This window comes from Dermochelys coriacea, chromosome 2 (assembly GCF_009764565.3).
Source record: "Dermochelys coriacea isolate rDerCor1 chromosome 2, rDerCor1.pri.v4, whole genome shotgun sequence".
Taxonomy (NCBI): Eukaryota; Metazoa; Chordata; order Testudines; family Dermochelyidae; genus Dermochelys; species Dermochelys coriacea.
Genome location: NC_050069.1, coordinates 137,861,187 through 137,874,800, shown reverse-complemented (window position 1 = coordinate 137,874,800; position 13,614 = coordinate 137,861,187). Strand labels below are relative to the sequence as shown.

Sequence of the window (13,614 nt, the reverse complement as noted above, 5' to 3'; positions counted from 1 at the left end):
GTTTTGGGGTTTTTTTACATGCATTGCTGGAAAGATTTTTAGAAAAAGATAGGCAAATAGCAATGAAGAGCCTTAATGCTGTAAAGAAAATTACTTAGCGGCAGGTTTTGGTTTTAAGCCATGTGATGTGTTTGGGAAAGGGAAAGAGAAAGGCTATGTTGCAGTGGGAGCTTGCAGATTCTGCTTAATTTAGCAGTTATCCCTCCATCTGTTTGTGTACTCTTATGGCCTGCATCACTACAGCGTCCAAGCATCTCATAATTATTGATGGATTTTGCCTTGCAATTCACATGTCAAGTGTGACGTACCCAGCAAAGCAGTGTAAAAGGCACGCTAAGTTAGAGAGCTGTGTCCCCTTAGCTCTCTAACTTAGGGTGCCTTTTACACTGCTTTGCTGTGAGAAATACCACTTCTAGTCTGCTCTCACACAGCCTCCAGCATGTAAGTTACTTCCAGTTATGTTGTATGAGTGCTGTAGCCAGCCACTCTTGAATTACACTACAGAGCAACACCACCAAACTCCCAGTCCCAGGCTTCCCCAGAAATGTATGTCTTGTACTGCCCAGCTCTCTCCTAGACAATATAAGCTCATATAAAGTTGGTCATTTTATTAATAGAAAATGATATGCACAAATCCTATTATCCCAAATGGAGTTTCCCCAAACACTTCAATCCAAATGCAGTGGTTTAGATAAAACAAGTTTATTAACTACAAAAGGATAGATTTTAAGTGAATATAAGTAATGAGGCATAAAAGTCAGAATTGGTTACAAGAAAAATAAAAATAAAACTCAACTGATGCTTAACTTAAACTAGAGTGAATTCAAAGCAAAGCCTTTCTCGCCACATGTTTCAGCAGTCCTACCGACTGAACATCTTTCAGTCAGGATCCCTCCCCACAGTCTAGTGCTGCTTCCTTTGTTTTTCAGATGTTGTGGATGCAGTGGGCAGAGAGAACGGGAGGGATCATTTGGGGGCATCTGCCCTCCCTGCTTATAGTTCTATCCCTTCTTTGAGAAGCATCTCCAGCTGAGGTTCAGTAGGAAAAGTCTGCGTGGACAGGAACCCCAAGATGTTTCTTCTTAAGATGTAGATTTTTTTTCCACCCGAATGTCCCCTTTCCTGCCAATGAATCAGCATTTCTCAGGTGATGGCTCGTTTGACTTTGTCTAGGGCTGAGGCATCAGCTTGCCCTTTGTCTCTGAAGAACTGGTCTGGCCACTCCCCAGACTTTGAATATGTCTCCATAACACCATATGGTGGAATCTTTTAACTTTACATGCAATGTTGCAGCACATTTAATCAGGACAGTATTGACCAGCGATTTATGAGTTTTCCTATGATACCTCACAAGACATACTTGAACAAAGTATATTAGAATAGTGTGCAAGGGGTGAATACAGGGGATAGACAGTCACATGAAGTAGGAAATTGCTATTCTCATTTTACACATGGAGAATTGAGTGGGGAGGGTAAAGGTATGTGTACACAAGGATAAAAAACCCTATGACTGGCCTGGGTTAGGTAATTCTGGCTTGGGCTCCAGGGCTGAAAAATCACTGTGTAGACATTTGGGCACAAGCTGGAACCCAAGCTCTGGGACCTTGCAATGGTGGGGAATCCCCAGAGCTTAGGCTTCAGCCTGAACAGCTACCCAGTGATTTTTAGCCACAGTTGTGCCATGGGTTTTTTAATCCTGTGTAGATGTACTCTGAGTGACTTTCCTGGTCAAACAGGAAGTCTGTGGCTGAGCCAGGAATTAACTCCAACTCTCCTGAGTCTAAGTCCAGTGCCCTACCTCCTAGACTATCCATCATCCTCCTGAAAAATATTAAATGCATTCATTTAAATTTTGTAATTATCAAAATTGTCCTCATTTTACATTCTGTAATCTTTAAAATCTCTTTTTTAATCAGTAGAAAGTATTACAGCTAAGCAACCTGTAATTCAATAACAATGAGAAATGTGTAACTGATTATTTAAGCAATGTGTCTCATACTGTATTACCTTAAATGTTCTCCTAGCCCATACTAGCACTGGCCACCCACTCATCTCTTAGCAGTCTGGTCTGCTACACCAGTTGCGCCCACCTTTGCTACATTAGAGGATTTCTTTAGTCTTTCTCCACAGTTTTCTTGCAAATGGTTTCCAGTTCCTTAACAGCTGCTCCAGTCAGTCCAGAATGCCCTGATCTGGTGTTTTCTAGTCTAGGAACTACTATGGAAATGGATGATCCTATTTACCCAGACTGTGATCACAAACCCTTATTATAGCTGATTAAATAAGCAGGGATAGATGGGGGCAATACTTGGATAAAACCTTTTATAGTTTCTCCATCCCCTGTCAATGTTAGTTTACCTGCTGCAGGATGTGGTAGTGAAGATCTTCCCTCTGAGTCTGCACTAAATGTAATACCCAACATGTTGATAGGCATACTACTGGGGATACTAACTTCTGGGTGAGACATAAAACTAAAGTCCTTTTGATCACACAGAATGACCCAACAGGTGACTGAAATAGAGGCTAGATAGTGAGAACCCTGCAAAATGATGTCTTCAGAAAAGCCATAATGTAAATAACTTAATTTTATGGCTTGCCCCAATTTTATGCCACCCTGAAGAAAATATCTGTCATTCTAAAAATCACTAGACTTCTGCTTTAGCAGTATATTTGTTCTTCACCCATCCAATCACATTTCCATGGGCTCCCCATGTAGTGGTTCAGAAAGAAGAGAAGGAAGTAGTAGAGCAGGCAAGCATTTTTTGTTTTGACAGAACACTGCATAAGGAGCAACAAAATGATGAGCACCAAAAGTGTCAGAATTAGAAGTTTTTTGACATAAGTCAAAACTGTAGCAATAGGAATCTCTGTTCTAGAAACCAAAAATTGTAGGGCAGGCCTGAATTTTCCAGATGTCCTAAGAACAAATTGTGATGCTGGCAGACCAGGAGCCAACTCATACCAAGGGCCCCAAATCTCAATTGAACACTGTCAAATACATAGCTGAAATCAGTCTGGGACACCTGCATGTTTTCTTAAAATAGGTATTAGAATGATAAGAACGTGTTTAGACTTTATTAAATGCTTGTGAATTGTCACATGCATTAAATCTCAGTTATAATGTCTGTATCCCATATTGTAGGGTAATATTTGAGCATGGTCTTGTGAGCCTTTGTAACTGTAAGTCAGTAGACAGGAGAGAGACAATGAGTTTGAAATAACATCTTCCATTGGAAACTAGTATGTCCTGCCTGACAAGGAAGGCCAATTGACTCGAGACTAGAGTGGAACATCAAAGAGGACAAAATACTTTGTTTGTTCTCCTCTCCCCACCTCCCTGGTAGCTCATAAAGATGAGTCTTGAAGTGAATGCCTCCCATTAGTCAAAATTGCAGCTCAAAGCAGAAGTGGGGAAGAGTATAAAATCCCATGGCGAGGAACTGTATCTTTATGTTACTTGGATGCTTGGGGGCAAGGATTACTAGGCATCAGCAAAAGATCTGCAGTGCTTAGCCTAGTTAGCCCAAAAGGATGTATAGAAGCTTCTATAATAGCAAACTCTATTACTTTTTGAAACATAACATTGGAACCTATTTGTGTGTAATATTCTTTAACCTTGCAAATAACTCTTGTTTCCTTTTCCTATATAATCTTTACATAGTTTATTATAGGCTTAGCTACAAGCGTTGTCTTTTGTGTGAGATCTAAAGTGTAATTGAGCATCCCTGTGGGACTAGGAGGAACCTGAATATTACTGAGATACTTGGTGTAAGAGACCATCTAACTAACAGGTAACCTTGCTTAGTTGGCAAGTCCAATCAGACTACTCAAGAGGACTGTTTGCCACTCCATGTTAAGACAGTTATAGTGCCTGAGGAGTTTATACTTGCTTGGTGAAACCTAAGTATAGAACTTGTAACCAATCTGTGGTTTGTGCCCTGCTTCTTAATCTGCCCTGAGGTTGGTACTCATGCCCTGGAGCCACTGCTTGACAGCTCGATACTGGTGTGGTCTTGTCAGAATTCACATGCAACAGATCAATTAAGCATATAGATCATAACCCCAACCCTGTTAAAAGTTTAAGCTTGATATTGAGCATTTTAAAGGCTAAAGAATATTCATAATGATTGAACCACAGTCAAATGATGGCCTTGTGAGAAAAGAACTTGAATAGTTATGTTAGGCAAGTCCCCTCTCCAATTTAAAAGTCTCAGTCCAGGAACTGAGAATGTTGGTCATAAGTGTGTTGTTTTTTAAACCAGCTTCCAGGGCAAAAAGAGGTGGTGGATTTTAAGGCCTCTGCTGCCCCCGGCACTGCAGAGGAGGACACCGTAGTGGATCTGCCCTGATTGCAGCACCTGAGAGTCCAGAAAGAATGTGAGCACCAGAGACTGGTGGTGGAATTGTGGATGAGGGAGACTGAAGCAGCTGAGGCAACTAAGAAGAGAGCCCACCAAAGATCCATGGCAAATAGCAGCAGTCAGAGATAATGAAGAAGCTGAGGAGAGGGCACACAGAAGGAAGCTCATAACCTGAGCTGTAATGTTCTAGAACAATAAAAGGGGCTTCCCCAGCCAGGGAGTACACCCACAGACAACACAAGGGATTGGGAGAAGGTCTGCTCTGTTTATAAAGAAACTGATTGTATAGAGGATTTCAAGGGTGGACAAGAGAGACTATGTGGGATGCATGATATCTCAGCAGATAAACAGATGCCTATCCTCTTAACCAGATTAACTAGGAAAGCCGAGCAAGTTTTTAATGACGTGAAGGAGGAGGATGCCAAGATCCCAGAGACCTATCCACTGAATTGTAGAAACTTCAGAATCTAGCAATGTCAGCCGTGTTAAATATGAGCATAAAATGTGTAATTTTATGAGAGAATGGGAGTGGGGGCTGAAGGTGATTATGGAAGACCAGGAGCAATTGCTATGGATAATTGCAGATGAGGTAAAGGCAGTCAACTGTGACAAAAAACCTTCCCATTTTAGAGGCTGCAGAAATTGCTGGTATTGTTGAATCAAGGTCTCATGTGGGGCACAAATCCCTGGGAAAGAGAAATCCCCACGGGAGATTGAAAATAAACCTAACCCCAACTTTAGCTTCCCTTGGGGTTTTTAAATCAGTGTTTAAAGCCCCCTACCATAAAGGAAGGCAGTCTGGTTTTATATGTCCTGGAGACCTGCCATGATAAATTGTCCAAAATATAAGGTGACCCCAGGAGCCACATCCCTCCTGCCACAGTGAATGCCATTACCATTACTCCAGAGGCAGCGATAGAGCAAGAGAAAATCATAGAAGAAAATATTAGGACTGAACCTTGGGAGGGTAGTGAGGAATTTATTAAAAATGCTAAGGTAAATAGTATTGATTGTCTCCCTCCAGTCCTCACAATGTTCCAAATCATTTGGTCAAGGAGAATTTGGTAAGATAGGATGACACTTTTCCTAGTTTAAAATATATTAGCTTTTACCAACTTCCCTGTAACTGTACCATTGGCTGAGGTCTACCTCAAATTTGAGGATTTTAAAGGAGATATTGTGGGCATAGGAATCTACTGCCTGCTGATGTTTTAACCATGTCTAAGCAGGTTAATATCATCATACTTTTTCTGGCTGCAAGTTATAGTTTTACCTCGCCTACCTTGTGTGTGGACAGCAGGGGGCCGTGAGGGGGTTGTGCCTTGCTTCTTAACAGTCTGCCTTGAGTTTGGTACTCATGCTCTTGAGCCACTGCATGACAGCTTGACACACAAAGAGGCATCTGGAGGAGAGCAAGAAGGTTGGGAGCATGTGGTAGGAGCAGATTGACAAAGGGCAGAAAGAGATGTAGGTCAGCCATGAGTTCAATGGAAGTGGAGATGAGGACTGGAACACTAAGGAAGATAGTCTAGTAACAAGAATAGAAAGCTGAATGGCAGCCAAAAAGAGACTGAAAGTTAAGCTGCAGTAGTCATTGGTAGTATCCAGGAAGAAAAAGTCTAGGAGATGAAAAGATGACCACTCGGTAGCAAGTGGAAGTTCTAGGTGAAAATGTTAAATTGAGCACTATTATCCAAACACCACTAACAAGCTCAGAGTATATTCTTCCTATTACACTTTGAAAGTCTAATATGGAAAATGCTTTGTTCTGGTGAATTTTGAGCACAATGCAGTAACTCGTAACAAAGAACCAGTTAAAATATCTGATATTTAATTAAGTATTCTAAAATGGCTCCATGTGATCTGACTCTTTATTCCAGTGGGGGAAATAAGTTTGTCTCCTGGCCCATACATTAATTGTTTGAAGTGTTCCTCCAGCATTGCTGTCACTAAAGGCTTGCCACGGAAAGTGCAGACCCCTTCCCACATTACTCTTCATGCCTAGGATTCTACTAATGAAACACATACTCCACACAGACTGAGACAGCAGTCCCACATGGATCCTTCTCCTAGAAGAGCCATGAAAACAGATGTGAATAGGAATAAGAAACAGTGAAGACCTTTTTCCTCTATCTACCACAAGAAAATAAGTTACTTGTTTTCTAATTTGTTAGGAAAATCTGATTTTATTGCCTGATTTCCCCCCCACCCCCATATCATAGAGAGACAATAGTCTCTTTTCTGAATGTTAGCTGAGCTACAGTTGTAACCCATTGGTCAAGGTGTGTTGTGTCCCCTTTTCTACCTGATGAGTCTGTTTACAGCTTTGAGTTGACTAGCTTCTCTAGCTGAAGTTGTAGATAACTCTTGTTTTTAAATCTCTGGAGGTCCCTAGTTCAATCCTCTGTGACAGCCAAGATGGTAGCCCTTACACTACGACCATCCACCACTCCATTACCCTGGTAACCCTTAAAATAGGGAAAATAAGTAAAACTGCTTACTTCCTACTCAGGAAGGCTGGAATTGTGGAGTGCTACACCAAATGAAAAGCAAGAGGAACAGTTCTTTGAACTAAGTAGGAACTAAAGATCCAGGGGGGGAACAAACACTCCTGGATGGGGAAGTAGTGGTGTTCTCATCCTTCCTTCATTTCCACCCCATTCCAATAACTGTGGTTTCAGAGGTCCCTAAACAAACCAAGATGGCCAAGGGATGGCCAGAACCCCCCTGTGCTATGCATTTCTTTGAAGGCCTCTTCTCAGACAAGAAAATGAACACTTTAACAGACCACCCTCTCATGATGAAATCTGAAGGTGAGTAGGCACAGTTGATATGCAGAGGGCACTGTGTGCTCAGAAACACTCTGCAGCTGCAGATAAAGCTCTCACTGGGTGCTGTCTCAAGAAGGTAAGCAACACCTGTCCTGATAGTCCTCTGCTGCCCACAGCCATCAGCATGCAGGTGATCCTAAAACTCTTCTTGCCATAACATAGGAGATTTTAGCCAAATCTAAGTGTTTTATTTAATTTGAGTGTGTCCTTTTGTAATAGTTCTGTGTTGTCCAGGCGCCAAAATCTGTGCATTAGTAACTGGTGTGTGTTATATACACGTGTGTGTATATATAAAATGTACATAAGAAACATTCATATGGCTGCCTAGTAAAGGAAGTGTGATTGTTTTCACAATACCCAGAACATATTTTAGCAATAATTAGTGGTGATTGTACAAGGTTATAAACACCTTCCAAATGCCAAACACACACCCAGGCTGTAAGCAAATATTTAATTAATGCCATAGCACAATCTTATTTGTAGCCAAGTTACTCAACACCACTCAAAACAACTTCAAACAGCAGAGCTACTGCTCTATTCAGTATGCAAATATTTTGCTTGCAGTAATAAAGAAAGGGTCCCACATGTTACAAAATGTTAAACTGACACATGCTTTAAAAGAGGTCCCATGGCAGCCGCTCTAGATGGAAACCAAAAAAAACGACCGCAACATAATGAAGCATTTGTGAAGAATTTCACTGGGAGAAAAATCTGCATTTTTCCATCCTAAAGAGCAGATCAGGCAGGTGAGACTAGAGCTCAGGGGATTGAGTCTCTGATGAGCCTTCTTTTTGGAACTGGTTAAGAGCTGGGAAGTCAGTCCAGACCCTAGCTCTCATGTCACAGGTATCTGGATAAAGGATCTGAGTTTGCTTTTCACTCTTTAGTCAAAGTTTAGTTAAATCATCTTCTCTAATGGTATTTGTGTAGATCATTTTGACAGGCAATCTGAAAGTCATTTTTGTTTTTGAAAGCCATCCCTGTAACACTACCCATTTTGTAGTCCTGTCACGCTTGCAAACTAAGCAGGTTTGGGCAGGGGTGGCCCTAGACTAGCTGCCAGCAACTGGTGCCCTAGGCGAACCATGTAATTAGTGCCCCCAAATGCCAAGGGCAGATCTAGGCTGAGGTTTTTGGTAAACTGGGAAACATTTTACCCCTTTTTTCCTTTTAATATTTAAGCATTTTTTTAATCAGAGACTTAATTATTCAGTTTGTGCATCTGTCCATCTATCCAACCAATGTTTCTGAGATGAGATAAAAATAGAGACAAAATTTTCAGAATAGTTTTGTACATGACAGCTGGATGATATTTCAGTCCAATTTCAAATAAAAATGCATTAAAAATATTATTACTACAAATCCAAATAATCCATTATGCTATCCTGCTTTAACTGCCATTACCACCACATCCAAAATAGAAAGAAATAAGAAAACTCTTCAATGAACTTTAACCTGTATTTACAAAACACTCCAAATAAAAAAAAAAGCCTCTGTGCTCTTAAACATGACTTTTCTTGCTTTTAAGTTTTGAAAATTCAGTCACTAGTTCTCTTAGATCCAGTTTTCCAGATATTCATGCTCTATTGACATTGTGGCAAGTCCAAAAAGTCTCTCTTGCACCATTGTTGTATGTTTTTATCAAATTTTAACTTTGAGAAGCTATGTTCCCCACTAGCTATGGAAACTGGCAAAGTTAAACAAAAAAAAACAACAACAACAACACTCATAGAGCTATAAAAATGTTTGGAAAACTGTTTGAGAGTTTATTTTCAAACAAACAAACTTTAGTACTTCTTCAGTAGTGGAATGTTTAAGTTGTCTTGAAAAAGTCTGAAGCTCACTACACAAATCTGTAGCATCAATGTCTTTTGAATTTTCTTAAGTCAATGCCGACTCCCCGCTCTACATGAATTTCCGGCTATGCGACCTTGATGTATATTCGAGTTAGGGTGTCATTAGCATTGCAGCTCTTGCCGCTGGCGGATTCGTTTCATTGTGGCTGAGTCATTGCTTATCAAAATTGTGGAGTGGGCCATCTTGAGCCTATGTTGCAAATTGGAAAAAAAATTGCTAAAATATTATTTATTTTGCAGTAAATAAAAGATGACATAATTTCTCAAATGTAAAGAAATGGATTATAATTCATAACCCCTCCATACACGCATGGGAATTGAAATAATGACATCTTTGTTATTTTATTTGTATTTTTTTTCTTCATCTTTTTCATTTTTTTCTTCATTGATTTTTTTCCTTGAATTTGGCGCCCCATTTAACTTGGCACCCTAGGCGACCGCCTAGTTCGCCTATATGGATGGGCTGCTCCTGTGTTTGAGTGTATTCACTACATGGATGGGAGATTTCCAAAAAAGCGTGTACCCAGTGTGAGATGGTCATTCACTAGGGGGAACTTCCCCGTGAACTAAAATACTAGCATGGCGTTAAAGAGTATTTGAATACTGACGGTTGCTATGTACTGGGCAAAATGTATAACTGAGTTCCTGACCATGTGTGATTTTTCTAGATCTTATAGTACATTTTGTAAGAATTAGTGTTAACTCTGGTGTCTTGACCAAATAACTATTTTGAGTAATTATATTTTACCTAAGCACTCCTAAGAATAGTTAAATCATGTATCTGCAAGATGAAGATAAATCAATGTCTTTCATCATCTAAAATGCTGTTGTATCTATTTAATGTAGGGGTTAAGTGTGCTAAAAATCATCTAGTTCATTCAGTGGTGAAGCTTATTAAAGCAATGAGTATACATAGTAAAACTCAGGAAAGAGATTGGCCCAAGCTCTAAACTTTTATAAAAGCTCATAGCAGGAATTTGAGATCTGGGATGCTGGTTTGGGGCCCATTTCTGGTCCAGAATAATTGTTCAGTCCATCACAGACTTCCTAAATGGAGTCTGCTATCGCCTGTCTTTACAATACAATGGCCTACCAATATACAATACCCACCCTCTGGAAAACAATGGACATTGAAATACACATTTTCAATAGAGGAACCTATGTTGCACCCACATGTAAATCTGGAATGGCAAAGTTGGGCTAAATTATGTTCATAAATGGGTCTTTAATGCTAACATTCAGAATTACAGCAATCCCAGTGGTGTTTTGACTATAGGCAGAGCTCACAAAAGAATAGACACTTGCATAAGCAAACTAAAAACCAACTACAGAAGAACAAACCAAAACTAGTATGTCAAATATATCTTCAAGCTTAGGGCAAAAAGCAGGAGACCTACTCGTGTCAAGTGTGACCAACTGGCCACGTGCAGCAGCCCTCCAGCATTCACAATATGGCCTGGCATGGAACTCAGCACTGTCATAGGAATGTTTCCATGTGCACTTCTGTATAACCATTGTAAGTGAAGTAGCCAAGCATACAATGATCTGCTTCTGTTTGGTTTTGGTATTCTGTTGGAAAGATTTATTAAGGATAGCGGTTATAGATGGGCTAAGAGCAGAATGGAAATAACGTTCTATTCTGTAACAACACTGAGTCCCATATAGCAGTGTGTGTTTGTTTGTCCACCAGAAGTAATAAAGCTTCATAATGACTTCATTCACAATATCCACAGCTCTTACTTCCTTTCACACAGCTAACCTCTACAGTCTTGTTGTTTCTTCCTTTTAGACAGCATGAGAAGATCCCTTCAAAGCCTTTACAATATCATCATTATTGGCTAGAGCACCAGGTGTTCACTATCGTAAACTGCCCAGCCTTGGTGCATCTCCTGAGATGTCTTAAGGGGCTGATTAATGTTTACAGCAGTGTCTTCACTCTAAAGAAACCTTAGTGTCAAGGAGAATCAGGCCCTGAGAGGCCAAATTGCTACTTCAGAAGTGAGATTTAATTGTCACTTAACTGCTTCACCCCAACCAACAACCACCAGCATTGCCATTTTATGTAGATGTTTCATTGATTTCAATGGAAAGTAGAACTGTGACTGGTGTGTTTGACAGCGGTGAAGAAGAATGCAATGTGATTCACTGATGCAGTATGTCAAGGGGTTGCAGGTGCTCATAGTGTTGTTAAGGTTTCTCATTGTGAGACTATTTTAATTTGCTTATAACTTTGTTTTGGACTGAAACTTTCCATGCTAGGTATCTGCCTCAGGCTGAATGGTTTGATTGGTGGGTTGGGTTGAGAATTTCAGCCAAAACTTGTCAGTCATTTTCAGAGAATGAAGCTAGAGGAAAATGTTACTTTGTCCCTATGTTAAAGAATTTTGGTGATGTCACTTTTGAAAAGTTCTAGTGCCCCCATGCTTTAGAGCAAGAAGTTTAAAAATTTCTCTTTACTATAGTTTCAACCAATTTGCCTGATACTGAAATTAGGCTTACAGCCTATAATAGTCAGGAACACTTCTAGAGCCATTTTGAAACATAGGCATTACATTAGTTATCCTCCAGTCATCTGGTACAGAGGCTGATTTAAGCAATAGGTTATATACCACAGTTAATAGTTCTGAAATTTCATATTTGAGTTCCTTCAGAACTCCTGGGTAAACAACATCTGGTCCCAGTGACTTATTTTTATTTATGGGGTTTTTTTGGGGGGGGGTTGGTTCTTGTGGGGATTATTGGTCCAAAATCTCCTCTACTGACCCCTCAATCTGGGACAGTTCCTCAATTTGTCACCTAAAAAGACTAGCTCAGGTGTGGGGCTCTTCCCCATATCATCTACAGTGAAGACTGATGCAAAGAATTAATTTATCTTCTCCACAACAGTCTTGTCTTCCTTGTGTGCTCCTTTATCACCTCAATCATCCAGTGGCCCCACTGATTGTTTGGCTGGCTTCCTGTTTCTGATGCACTTAGTTTTTGTGTCCTTAGCTAGTTGCTCTTCAAATTCTTCCTTGACCTGCCTTATACTTTTACATTTGACATGCCAGAGTTTATGCTCTCTTTTTCAATTTTTCCTCAGTCAGATTTGACTTCCAATTTCTAAATGATTCCTTTTTGCTCCAACCGCCTCTTTTTTTTAATCTATTATTAACTATGATTTTTTGGTCCTTTTACTGTTTTTATTTGAGGTATACATTTAGTTTGAGCCCCTATTATGGTGTTTTTAAATAGTCTCCATGCAATTTGCAGGCATTTCACCCTTACAGCTGTTCCTTTTAATTTCCTCATATTTGTGTAGTTCTCCTTTTTGAAGTGAAATGCTATGGTAGATTTCTTTGGCATTTTCTTCTTTACAAGGATATTAAATATGATTTTATGTATTACTGAGTGGTTCAGCTATATTCACCTCCTGAACAAGATCATGTGCTCCCCTTGTGAGTTCCAGGACGTTGCTCCAACAAGAGGCCATTTATGGTGTTTAGAAATTTCATCTCTGCAGCCATTCCTGAGTTGAGGTATATCCAGTCAACATGAGGATAATTGAAATCCCCTCTTACTATTGGGGTTTCTGCCTTTGTAACCTCTCTAATCTCCCTGAGACTTTTACAATACCATCACTATCCTGGTTAGGTGGTCAGTAGTATATTTCTACTGCTATGTTTTTATTGTTCAAGCATGGAATTTCTATCCATACACTGTGGTTTAGTGTGATTCATTTAAGACTTTTACTTCATTTTAATTTCTTTTTAATAACTGCTTTCTTTCATATTTGAATTTCTGCTTTCTTTCTGCCACAGAGTTCCTGTGATGCTGGGCAAATCACTTAAAGCAATCTTTTTAGAGGTGGTCACTAATTGGGTAGTACTCATTTTCTGGCTCCCTGACTTCAGATTCTTGGGCCTGATTTTTCAGAACTGCTGAGCACTTGCAGCTGGAACTGAACTCAGTGGGCACTGGGCTTTGAACATACCAAGTGGTGTATATAATACTAAATACTCTGAAAAATTAGGTCCTAGGCATCTCTGCTTTGGCACCCAAATAAATAGATACTTTTAACCTTAATCTTGGTGCTTCAGTTCCCCATATGTAAAATGGAAGTAACGCTCCCTGGCGTCATAGCAGTGAGACTAAATTATTATTTGTGAAGCACTCAGATACTGTAGGGATGAATGACTTAGGAAAACCCCTGAGGAAATCAATAATGCTGTCTTCAGAGCACAGTTTTGATAGTATGCAGTACATAAAACCTGGGGCTACATATTGAACAATGAGGAAAATATAAAATATTGAATATCTGGTCATAAGGCGAGTATGGTCCACTCAGTGCACTATATGAGGCAGGAGTCCTGTAGAAAACATAGTTTGTGATTCTGTCATTGAAGAATGCATCTGATGACGTGAGCTGTAGCTCACGAAAGCTTATGCTCAAATAAATTTGTTAGACTAAGGTGCCACAAGTCCTCCTTTTCTTTTTGTCATTAAAGACTATATCATAATGAATACCGACAAGAGTCCCAATTAAGATTTCACAGGCAACCTTAATTCTGGCATACAATTATGTGA

The 13,614-nt window shown here is 39.9% G+C and overlaps 1 long non-coding RNA gene across 1 annotated transcript; it reads left to right on the top strand.

The window, feature by feature from the left end:
* The first annotated feature begins 3,394 nt into the window (after positions 1-3,394).
* LOC122458814 lies at positions 3,395-12,023 on the top strand. Its single transcript, XR_006279092.1, has 3 exons — positions 3,395-3,407; positions 7,676-7,679; positions 11,898-12,023. It is a non-coding gene; the product is annotated as an uncharacterized LOC122458814 (long non-coding RNA).
* Positions 12,024-13,614: the final 1,591 nt, after the last annotated feature.